Consider the following 13,457-nt stretch of genomic DNA (forward strand, 5'->3'; position numbering starts at 1 on the left):
ATTTGTCTCGGCGTCTATGCCTCGCCGGTATGGAATCCGGCACGAGCATCGAGTACTGTTGGGTGTTACACCGAGCATCATGGTGGTTGAGAGAAGAAAGTTAAAAAATATTTCCATTTTTTTCTTAAAATATTTAAATTTCGATATTTCTTTCAGAGCCGCGGAAATTCCTCACGACAAGTCTCAAGGATTTTTAAAATGAAAAAAAAAGAAGAATAATTCAGAACGGGAGTTAATTTTTTGTGCGTAGGAGAATTAATTAGAGACGGGAATTTACATTTCAATTAATTGACCTCGAACTTTACGAAAGTTTAAAAAAAAAACTTTCATAAAGAGTGAAATTTAATTTCTGGAAAGGAATAATTTCGCGATATTTTAGATAAATTTTTTGGCAGACGATTTCGATTTTCTAACATCTTTTAATTAATTGATTTCGATCCTCCGAGTTATTTTTGTTTAGTTCATTTCCTAATGTAAAATTTATTTATTTATTTTATTATAAATGTTGTTTATTTTCTTGATACCTTTGGTATTTTCTTAAAAATACAGAAATATTCGTTTGAAAGTTGCTTATTCCAGGAATTCAATATATATCTTCATGAAAATTCTTCATAAAAATTCTTCAAAAAAATACTTCAAAAAAATTGAATGAATGAGCTTCACCACTTAATTTCGTTCCTGCACCAGCAACCACCAGAAAAAAAAGAAGCCAATTTTGTTTTTCTGAAAATGGTATTTTGTTAACTTTTTTGTTGAACTTGAAAGTTAATAATTCCGGTATATGAAGGAAATTGTTTTCACTGTTTTACCCCCTCCCCCCGTGATGTCTGAATATACAGGGTGTTCAGGTTAAAGGTATTCAGAAGTAACTGCTTATAGTGAGAAAACCACGCATGATTAGTTATAAATTGAAGTGGCATTCAGAACCGGTGTCGGTAATTCTGCCGCCTAGAGATAGGTGGCACTTTTTGGAAGTGCAAGAACGGAAGTGTGTTGAAATGAATTAGGCATTGAGTGTGTAGAAAAGCATTATATTAAATTGCGCTTTTTTTATTTATCCACTCGCACTTTCCCTTTAAAAATTATGTAGATGATTTGTGCGCGCGCGAGAGTAAAAACCACCTTCATAATAAATGTAGTAAAAAAATGCTACCACTTAATTATGCGACCCTAGGCAGCCGCCTCGTTGCCGGCCCTGGTGGCATTGATGAGGGTAATTCCTCAAATTTATATTTACAAGTTAGTAAAGTTGAATGTGACACCCTTGAAGGCTCTGTAGATGTCCAAATAGTACTCAGTCTCTTGCCAAGTTTTTCATAGTATTTGAGGTTTTGTAAATCAACTGCTGCAGAGATACGATATTTCAAATCATATTGGGAGGCCCCACATTCCACTCAGTTTTTTTACACGGCGTCTAACACGCATCACTGATTTAAATGTCATTATTCTAAGCACCGTGGACGCATTGAACCTTACGTTGTGGCGTTAAAATTCTACTACTAAAACGCACATGCACCTCGTTAACATTCCTCTGAGAATTCCTAACGAATTGGCACATCTCTGAATATACCGGGAAAGACTATTGTGGTGGCTGATGTTTTTTTATTTGTATAGTAGTGCAATCTGTTTTGAAACTTGTCACTTGTTAAAAGTGACATTAACAAGAGTGCGAGGCTTTTGTACGGAGAGCTTCCTTCTTTCTGTTTTAGAACCTGCTAACAAACCTAAGTAGTGTTACCAGATTCGAAAACTGAGAAAGGAGGACGCCTTTTCTTCCTTCAAAAAAAAGGGAAAAAAAGAAACGTGCCACCAACACAATAATTTTTCCCAATTAAAAAAAAACCGAACCATTATACACGTTACGGCAAGTTGGTAAATCCAGTCCATAAGCACCGGCTATTATGCATAATTACCAACATTTTTGGAAGTTCAAAAAAATTTGTTTTTTCACATCTACCAATTATTATATGCAATCCCCAGCTCGTGTTGACAAATATGATAAATCGTTAATTAATTATTTAAATGTACCGGAAAGTTTGCTCAAATTTCAGTCTAAGGATTCGTTCAGTGATGTTGCTTTTGTTTAAAAATCTGAAGAAAGCTAGCATTACAATGCTGGTAATATAGTTTATGTTTTTTTATTCTTATAACACTTATTTTCATTTACCGTATTTTAATGTGTATAAGGAACAATTTTTGCCGAAAATTGGGTCCCAATAATAAGAGGGGGGTTCGTTTTACGTGTATAATATTATAGATTTATCTTTTGAACTTTTTTTTTTCTTCAAATTTTAAGCCCAAAAAAGCAGGGGTTTCTCCTTATACACATCAAAAAACTGTAATTTAGTCTTTAAAGCAAAATATAAGTGTTGCATCCATGACGTACGCGCGAAACTGATAAGTGGTTGAATTTAAGTACAATTTTCGCATGATTTCTTCTCAATATTTATCATATTTCATATTTACCAACTTCAATCGGGAATTATGCGTAATTGCCGGTAAAAGTGACAAAAACGTAGAAAAATTTACCAAACTTACCGAAACGATCTGTGGTTATGCATAATTAAGCTTGTTCAATGTTACCGTCCATTAGTTATTTTTTCCCCTTCAGAATTTCAGACCAGGCGGAACTGGGGGGTCGGGGGAGTAGGATGATGATGACCAAAAAGCTATACAATAGGTTTGGACTTGAAACGTCTTGACATTTTGACATATATGTCTAGCACAGACATATATGCATTGATTTGGAGATTTGGAGAGATTTCAGAGATTTGGAGCAAAAAAATATAAAAAAATAACGATCCGTCTCCCCTCGCTTTCAATGAATTGTGTCCATCGTCTGGTTGGTTTTATTACTTCGCTTGGAGCAGGGAGAAGTTGTTTTTAATCTTTTTGGCGTGTTGTTTTTTTTTTGCCAAAGGAATCAGCATATAGTGTTGTTTGCATCCTACGTATTTTCTTTATTTGTGAATGGAATAGGTAACCGTCCTTGCCATTTCAGTACACGGCATCTACTGTTGGTGACCAAATAATGGTATTCTCATAATGGTTATTGCAGTTTTTTTTCCCGAGCTGTTTTTCCGACTGTTTTTTTTTTAAATGTTATATTCGGGAAAGCTGGGCCATGGTTAGAATAGCATCTACCCCGCTTGGAGGCAACTTGGATTCGCCTGGGAATTTCGAGGGCGTTGGTCAAAGCGTGTAAACTTGTGAGAGGAGAAAAAACACGCACATACCAATTAAGAGATATATATATCTCAGAGTGCAAAAAAAAAATCCCATGTATAAAAAAAGAAAGTGATTCCGGAAACTGGGAAGATTCGAAAAGTGAGAAAGGAGGACGTCTTCATCCTTAAAAACGTCACTTTTCCCAATTTTCACAACAGCTAGCGTTACTATTCTGTCCAATGAAACCTGCCACAACAATAATTTTTCTCAACAAAATCGCTAAAAAAAGGAAAAAAGAGAAAAAATTGTGCGAATTCCAATGAAGAAATTTCTTCATTTAGAAACATATTTCTAGAATTACGTTTCAAATTCAAAAATAAATAAAATTCCCCAGAAAAAATGAAAAATGATTCTGGAAACCTGAAAAGAAGGACAAAAAGACGAATTTTCCGAAACTTAAGAGAACGCTTGAAATTACAGTCGCCCCCTTCCCCCGTATTCGCTGTTTCCATATTCGCGGTTTTTTTCCTTTATTGGAATTTTTTTTTTGGAAACACTCAGTAATCGTCGTTCACGTGTTTTGTTTACAAAATTTGAGTTGTGCGTGTTTAGGATGGCTCATTTTTCTAGTGCTACAGATAATGCTTCGGAAAGACAAAACAAAATGGAAGGTTTATAAGAAAAATTGGATATATTGACTATGTTTAGCGAAAGTAAGTCAATTGCTGCTATGGTCCACCATTACGGAATCAACGAATCTACGGTGAGATATATCAAGAAAAAGGAATATGAAATTCTATCAGCCGTGGCTGTAGCTGCACCTGGGGCAGCGAAAACTTTGCATCGCCCACGAGATCCATGTGTTTCTGGTACTGAAAATGTTGTTTTTTGTGTGTACAAGACTACTACAAAAAAGGTATTCCAATTGATTGAAATGCTATAATGGAAAATTCGATAACATTTTAAACTTTTATAAAGGGAAGGGCTGGTGAAACGTCTACTTCATCAAAATTTTATGCAAGTAAAGGTTTGTTTCATAGGTTTAAGAAACGATTCGGATTACGCAATGTAAAAATCGCTGGCGCAATGTAAAAAAAAGTAACAAACCTCTGCCGACCAGGAGGCAGAAGAGAAAGGATGTCAAAGCTCCCATTATTTTGGATGAACAATAAAAGGGCTTGGACTATGAAAACACTTTTCCTCGATTGGTTTAAACCAGTGATTCCCAACGTGGGCGTTAACACCCCCGGAAGGGGGGGGCGGTAGAAGCTACGGGTATAACATAGGATCCTATGGGTCGGATTGCGTTGGGGGGCGATGGGAGAAAAAAGGTTGGGAAACTATGGTTTAAACGGTGTTTCGTTCCGAAAATCAGGAGGTATCTTGAGAGTGAAGACATGTCATTTAAAGTTCTTTTGATACTGGATAATGCTCCTGGACAAGGTCAATGTGTTCGAAGCTGATGGTGTGGAAGTCATTTATATGCCTCCTAATTAACATCTATCATTCAGCCCCTTGATCAGGGTGTAAAGCGAGCATTCAAGGCTCACTATACACGCCACTCAATGGAGATGATTGTGCACGCAATAGAAGATGCCAATGCATAAAATTTCTTGAAGGTATGGAAGAATTACTCACTATCACTAATGTCATTACTGTCATAACTAGAGCCGTGACAGATCTTAAGTAGAAGACAAATTCACCATGTAATATAGTAACATAGCGAAAGTGCTTCGCAAGTTCAAATCAGCAATAGATTATTTTCATGACGTACGTTCTTTACATGTAGGAAGATTAGTAGAGGAAGCCTTGTCAACATATACCGACATACTTGATGTTGAAGAAAAAACATGATGAAGAAGAAAAAACAGCAAACAGAAACCACAACACGTTCTTTCAGAAAACATCGCCAACGACTCCCCCCCCCCCCCCCCCCCTGCATACTCTTTTACATTCCCTTCTATCTCTGCGTCACTCTGCTCTTCTCATGATGATAAACGAGCCAAACAAAAAAAACCTATGGTTTCGGTTATTCGCGGATTTCCGTATTCGCGGTCACCTGAGGAATGTAACCCCCGCGAATACGGGGGGGGGGGGGGAAGACTGTACGTCAAAAAGGGGACATGTATAAAAAGCTATATAAGCTCGATGTTAAGAATACCAAGTTCATGATGAATGTGTGTGCTGCCATCTACTGTAGAACTTATCAGGTTTGAAATGTTAAATATAATGTATGCGTTGTAATGTATATTTGCTATAAAATTCTTCGTTTTGTTTTAAATAATAAAAAAAATATTTTGTAAATAGTAGCATATCACAAACAATTAAAACTATTGATTACTCTAAACAGTATATTATAACCAAACAATAATAAAAATCTAATTTAAAAACATTTGCCAGGTGCTTGAAAAAAAAAGTTTGGTGATTAGAACCCCGTATCACCAATTATGATTTTCCGTCACATTATTCCTGTCATGCAAATATTGCATAATCTTTCACGTCGTCAAGCATCCATCATTAGAATTGAAGTTTCGTTGCTTGAAATTTATTCCTGAAAGTCACTGAGAGAGAGATACTCTAGGACTATTAAACGGTAATATTTTTTAGATAGTTTGTCTTCAAAATTTTCGAATTTTATCAATTTTTCCTTAAACCAACAAGAAAGAATCAACATTGTTTCATTTGTTGCGTACTTAGCATTCCAAATTGATACGTAATTAAAAAAAATGTATTTATCATACCAATGCAAAGTATTTTATGAGTGTATATGCTAGACTGAACATATTTCTTCAAGAAAAAATACGGGAAATCATTATTACAGATATGGGATCCAATTATGGCTAAAAATGACGTCAAGGTAAACGATAATTTCAGCAATTTTCGCAGTAGACTGCCAAGCAGGGTTGATAAAAACCGTTTTTTTGGTTTAAACCGGTTTTTTGTTTTAAATGATATTGACATTAAAAACAATAAAATTTCTGAAAAATCATTCAATTTAATTATTTTTTGCTCAACTCAATGGATTACTTTGTGTGTGTTTGAAAATTCTTTCAATCATATTATTAATCATATAATATAAAGATATTTTTCTCCAGTTACTGTCTGCTTAATTAGGAAGCTATTTTGCAAAAACTATAATAAAAATTAGGTGAATATAATGTATTTAATGAAGCATAAATAATGCAGATTAATTAGCGATGATTTACGATATACAAGGTGATTATAACTAAGGTTCTGATTTGAAAACACTGTAGAAAAAAATAACGATTGTCAGAATGACTTAAAAATTGACATGAATATTGCTGAGGCAATGGGATTTTATTAAGGAAAGGGGTAAAAAAATACTTAAAAATGTAAAATTAATGACATCATCCAACACGTGGGAAATTTGCTCACAGAATGGAAACAATAGCCAGTCATGGCAAAATGATAACTTAGTTATAGAATTACACGATTTTATAATTCATGGAAACAGCACAAAAAAGTGAAGTAATTGAACTATAACTTACTCAAGAAATGTCAAGTATGCTGTCCACCATGTTCTGGTTATGAGGTGAAAGCACAAAAATTCTTGTTCACCAACAGATCAGAGTATGCCATGACCATGATGTGAATGCGCTTGCAATTCACTTTTATTAAACCAAACGCGCCCCCACGTTAATATTCCTGAGGAACTACTAACATATAGATTGATGCGCTGAACCTTGCAATTCACCAAAGTTTGCAATCTGACTACTGTTCATAACATTTTGAGGTACTCCTCACAGCCAGAAGTTTCAAGGGTTAACTCAATTTTTTTTTCAAGTGAACTGATGGCCGGCCAGGTGTTGTGCCATCCTATTATTGTCAAAATGGGTCTTCAGCAGCTGCTTTGCTGGTATTGCAATGTGAATCTTGATAGAAGTTGTTCTATCCACACACTGATGCTGTGGAAGTGCCGAAATGATGTGGTTGTACTGCTGGCCAAGTACAGCATCATCTACTTGCACATTTTGCACTACTTGCACTTTTTTTTTCTTTTGCGAAAGAAAGTTCCATTGCTTCAGGAGTATCCATGCAAATTTTCAAGTCATTCTGACCAGTACTTATTATATAGTTTTGGAATCAAAACTCTTTAATTATAATCATCCTGTATATAGCTGATTATTTTTCATAAATCTGTTATTACTACTATACAGTAGAACCCTGATTAACTGGGCCTAACAGTGAAAGTATAAAAAAACAACAACTATTGAATATTAAGACTGGGACTATATACAGTAGGAGATGTGCTACTTCTTATGGGAAAGAAAATGAAAATATCTGTGAGGTAATGTAACTACTAGTACACTAGTCTTTGTCCTTTAGGGACAGCTGGTGTCTTTATTGGATTATAAGACCACCTGTGTGTGTGTGTGCCCCTAGCATGATAGTGTCACTACTGTTGCTGTTTCTTTGTGAAGGAAAAAAACAAAAAACCCTGAGAGATAAAACACCATTACATTTAGATGTGTGATGCAATTCTTATTCACACGAATTTGCTAAAGATAGAGCATTAGAATGTAGCCAAAGGTTGGAAAATGTATTAAGAATTTAGAAATTTTGGCTTCTGTATATTTTCATATGAATAACTAAGATATTTCATATGAAAAAAAAAAAATATATATATATATATATTCAGGTCACTTTTTTGTGAGACTTTTTGAAAAAAAACCCACTTATACCATCTTAGGCCATTTAAAGATATACCCCAAGAATATAAAATGTGGTAAAAATGAAAAATTTTGGCTAATAATGAACTAATATGATACTTTTAAAGGAAAAATATGATACTTAGGCCACTTTTATTTAATTTTTTGAAAAAAAACCAACGTGGTTTAAACCAAACAACCCTGCTGCCAAGTATTGCTAAAATCCCTTATGGTGGGAAATACAAATACAACGCCACAACAGGCAAAATGCCCAACGAGGTGACTGAGAAAAAGATGCCCATAACAAAAATATGGATGTCATATATTTCAAAAATACAGCAACCCAATTAAAAATGGAATTACAAACAATATATATGCATGATGAAATATTATACAATGCCCATAAAATGTATTTATGGTTGTCTAATTCTAAGTATGGATAGCTTCTCGATTTTCCCCAACATGTTTATCCTGCAAATGAGGCACTACTGCAAATTGCAGTTAAAATAAAATAAAACCTTTTTTTTCAGGCATGTTTCATGTTCTATTCGCGCTGCCATCTCCGTTCCATATTTTGGTGCATGAAAAGTACACAACAATGTTAATATTTACTCAGCAACGCGCGCTATTTGTATGTACCAAGTTCAGCAAAAAATGACTTTTCGATAACTTTGTAACTGATGAAAGTTTGGTGAATTGCAAGCTTCAGCGCTGTTCTGGTTATGAGGTGAAAGCACAAAAATTCTTGTTCAACAACAGATCAAAGTATGCCATGACCATGATGTGAATGCGCTTGCAATTCACTTTTATTAAACCAAACGCGCCCCACGTTAATATTCCTGAGGAACTGCTAACATATAGATTGATGCGCTGAACCTTGCAATTCACCAAAGTTTGCAATCTGACCACTGTTCATAACATTTTGAGGTACTCCTCACAGCCAGAAGTTTTCACCGAAAATTCCTTTTTTATTTTTAAATTCTTGGTACAATAGAATCTCTGGATAGTGGACACCCATGGGACCAAAACTTTTGTCCGCTAACGGGCAGTGTCCACTAATAGGGAGCTACGATATACAGTGGAACCTCATTTATAAAGGTCAAAATGGGATCCTATACATTATAATATTGAAATGTATATGTTGCTGTAAGAGTCACACACCGGTGGTTAGGCATAATCACCAATCGTCTCGATTAAGAAAATTTGATTAAATTTCGATACATTTATCACTTTTACCCGATTGTGCATAATTCCCAAATAAAATTGAAAAGTCTGATAAATATGGAAAAATGTATAATTTTTCTTCTCATAATTAAACCAATTAGTTGTTTTTACCCCTACGTTACACGCACAATTCACATATTTAGATATTTAGCAATAAAAATTAAATTAAAATAATTGTGAAAATATTCATAGTAACATTTCAATCTTGTAAATGTTAGCTTTCCTTCACACATATTAACAAATAAAGTAAACATTAGCCTTACCGCCATTAGTATACACCATAGTTTTTTGTCCCACAGCCCCATCTTCAGAATTTTTTTCTCCCATCGCCCCAGACGCAATCTAACCCATAGAATCCTACGTTTTGGTTTTCTGTGGTTCCCAACTTCGAGGCGCAAATGCGAGCCGATCTCCCCGTTAAAAAGTCTCGCCACAGAGAGCAACAGTCCTACAAACAGTACAAATATTCAGTCACTACACATCACTCACTTCACTTCTGAGATATAAATGGTAGCACTGAAAAATCATACACAACACTAGACACGCACTCAAACTGTTAGGTACACACACTTAACTTCCGGCACAACTCACTAGGTAGAAAATTGCCTATGGCGATAGACCTGAGTTGTGCTCGGTTTGAAAAAAAAAAAAAGAAAAAAGAATCCTACGTTACACCCGTAGCTTCTACCGCCCCCTTGGAACATTCTATCGCCACACTCCAGAGGGCGTTAACGCCCACGTTGGGGGAAATCACTAATATACACCATCCTGGACCATAGTTATGTTCAGTGAATTAGGTAATTAATTTAATTAACTATTTATCATATTCGCAAACACGATCTTGGAATCAAACATTATCTTAATTGAATGTATTAAATTCTCTGTTTATGACCAAAAACTAATAAATTTGAGTTTATAAAAAAATTAGTTTTCCTGATTTTGCCGTCGACTATCGAGTGCCCGCGAACGGGGAATGAAACACATCAAAGCCCTTTTTTTTAGGGGACCGGGAATCACAGAAAAGTGTCCGTTAACGGGAGGTGTTCGTTAGAGGAGGCTCCACTGGAGATGGAATTTATCAAAGATGAAAATCTTAATGTTATTATTTTTCGTAATTCACAAAAAAACGCCCGAATGACTGCTTTTTCGGTAAAAGTTTGCGATTTCAATCTAAAACTTTTCATTTCTTTCATCAGAATTACGTAACTGTCGGACACCCTTATAATTTCCGTGAATTTTCTTTTCTAAGACTTCACATAATATCATGATCGATTCATCACGTGTGTCCTCACCATATGAGAGAAAACTTTTCAATAATACCACCGTCTCTTTAAAGCAGGCCGGTAAAAGTTGACGGCAATTTTGTGTCTGACAGTTCCTCGTGAAGATGTCCAATCCATCTTTGTCACCGGCTTTACTCATCCGTTCGAGCGACAGCGATTCCTGTTCGTATATAATCCGGCTTCCACTAAACTCTTGAGTCCAGCAATTTCATGTGAGCAAATAACACTTTTTTTATGCTATAAAAACTCCATGTATACAGTGTGTCCTGTAAGTGCTAATGCGGCCTCTATCTCCTGAATCGTCCGTCGTAGAGGTATAGTTTCAATTTAAACAAAATGTTCAAACGACATTCAAAAATCACACTTTACCAGTTTTAGAGTGAAAATGGCGTCACAAAACAAAAAAAAAAATAAATAATAATAATAATACTAATAATAATAATAATAAATAATAATAATAAATTTGTATAGGGTCTTCTTGTCTCCTAACTTCCAGTTAGAAAGTTGTTGCCCTGTCTTTCCCGAGGCCAACAGAAAAAAAAAATTATTGTTTCTAACTGCAATATTCGCTAAGATATTTGAATTCGAAAATCTGAGAAATGTTATTAAAGAGCAGCAAAAACTAACGGACAACGCTTCTTTCCCTCATTTACACGCTGTCCTTTCCCAAATTTCCTCCGTTTCTCGAATTCGAATATCTCAGCGAATATTGCACTCAGAAAACTTGTAACTTTTTTTTTTGTTGGCCTCACGAGAGACAGGGTAACAACATTCTGTTTGGATTTTTGAAGACAGGGTGCCCGTATAAAAATTTATGTTTTTTACTTTGTTACAGCAATGTATTTTTTTTACCCTGGAAAGTTGCACAGAATAATTTTTGAAATTCTTTTGACCGTTTTTTTTTTAAATAGAAATTATACCTCTTACGACGGCCAATTAATGAGATAAAGGCCACATTAGCACTTACAGGACACCCTGTATAATCGGAAATTCATTCGAGAGTGATATATAATAAAATTGATACAGCACAGGATCAAATAATTGCGCGGGTTAAATCCATGAAAGATCTGTTTCTGGTGGAAGCCCCAAAAAGATTATGCCTCATGAGGATTTAAATGTTCATTAAGTACTATTAACCCTTTTAGCCATGACTAGCCCGTGGCCTGCGAATTAAATGTGGCCCTCGGAGTCATCTGATGTAGCCCGCGACCTCAAACCTGATTTTGTAAAATTGAACTGAGAGTTACATTTTTATATTATATACAGAGTTATATTTACGAAACACGTAAGTGGTCTACGGCGCAGTTCCAGAGCACTCAAACGGCCCAATTAAATTGCAAATCACCCAATTTACCCACGGCACTGTTCCAGATCATTTAAGTAAGTGGCCCGCACTCCTTCAAGTTGAGCATCTTTGCTTTAAGTCATTTTTAAAATTTTCCTGATCTGTATTATAACTGCTACAGTAGAAATAACTTAACCTTCTAGATATCGCCACCTATTATTTTCAAGAAGAGTATTTTTTCCGCGATTGCACATGAGCTGATAAATGTCTCTCCCCCCCCCCCCCAATACTGAAAATAACAGTAAAAAAAACTCTATCGTTTTCTGTTTCTTATGATGTGCACATGTATTCCTATAATACCTCGAAGAGAGAGAAAGGAAAAATATCGTCACACTTTCCTTCTGTTATCAAACTTTGAACAGAAACCGACCCCCATCCAATGACTTGGTTTTATTGTAAAAACAACTTCAACTCAGTGGCTGGGACTCGAATTTGCCGAAATAAGAAGGTTTTAAGAAGGCGAGATATTTTAGTATTGCTGAAATGAAAGGCAACAAGTTTGACGAGATATCTCGTCATAGACGCTGTAAGGGTTAAATAAAGTTTAAACCAAACTTTCATTAGTTAGAAAGAATAAGTGAAAGAATTTATTCTAAAATAAATGAAAGAAATAATTCCCGAATTGAAGAAAGAAATAATCGTAGAATTTTTTAAACAATTTCAGAATTAGTGGAAAAATAACGTAAATCAATGAGAGAAATAATTTCGTACTTTCTGATAGAAATTATTTCACAATCAATAAAAGAATAATTGCATGATTATTGAAAGAGATGATTTTTCGAGATATATTGAGAAGGAAAATAATTTCTCAGAATTACTAAAATAAATAATTAAAAAATCACATTTAAAGTGATTTAATATAAAAATTAATCTCAGAACTAAGTTTGTAATAAGTTATCTCTTTAACATTAGTTTGATTCTAACTTCGTTTTTCTAATAAAGATTCCCTGCTGTAAACGGCAACTTTGATTTTCTTTGACAATTTATTTGGAGATATCCCATATTTTTATGAAGGGAATATGATCAGCCTAGATATCCACCGTGTTGTGATATCGTATAACACCTTTCTAGGCGGCCCGCAGGCCGGGGCGTTGTTCCCCCCCCGGCTTCCGGTTTAAGATATCCGACTAGATTCGAGAGCACTTTTCTATAAAATGAAGAAAGAAATGGACTAAACATTTACTGAAATGAACTTCAATAACATTTTTTTGATAGAAAGTGTCCCAAATGATGAAAGCAATGATACATTTTGGACTCTTCCTTCACGTCATTTTCTATGAAAATGTCAAATTTCAAGCAAAATTTATGTGATATTCCAAACCCAATTCTAAAAATTCTATGAATGGAATATTTTGTTATTTTTTTCACTGTACATTCAGCTAATTTTTGAACAAAAATTTAAAGGATTGTATGGTATGCTCTCGAGTTACACTCAAATCTGTTAATGTACGTGTGGATTTTTTGAAATTTCATTTTACATATCGTGCATAAAAACCACTATAATTAGACAAATATATGTGGCAGACCTTAGATTTTGGTTCATATCCTTAACAATATGTAGCAAAATATTATATTGAAATTCTGTAATAATACAATGAATAGATTTTACGAAATAATGTTTCAAACTCTAGTAAAATTCCAAAAATAGCATTCTTCGTTTAAAGTTGCTATTCACGGATTACTTACACGTGCAACACTACATGGACGTAACTTCGATTTTAAGCCTCATATGTATACAAAATAAGACCTGTTTTGGAATCACAACAA

This window comes from Pholcus phalangioides, unplaced genomic scaffold (assembly GCF_987345545.1).
Source record: "Pholcus phalangioides strain wild (caught in Gottingen) unplaced genomic scaffold, Ppha-v1.0 ptg000015l_1, whole genome shotgun sequence".
Taxonomy (NCBI): Eukaryota; Metazoa; Arthropoda; class Arachnida; order Araneae; family Pholcidae; genus Pholcus; species Pholcus phalangioides.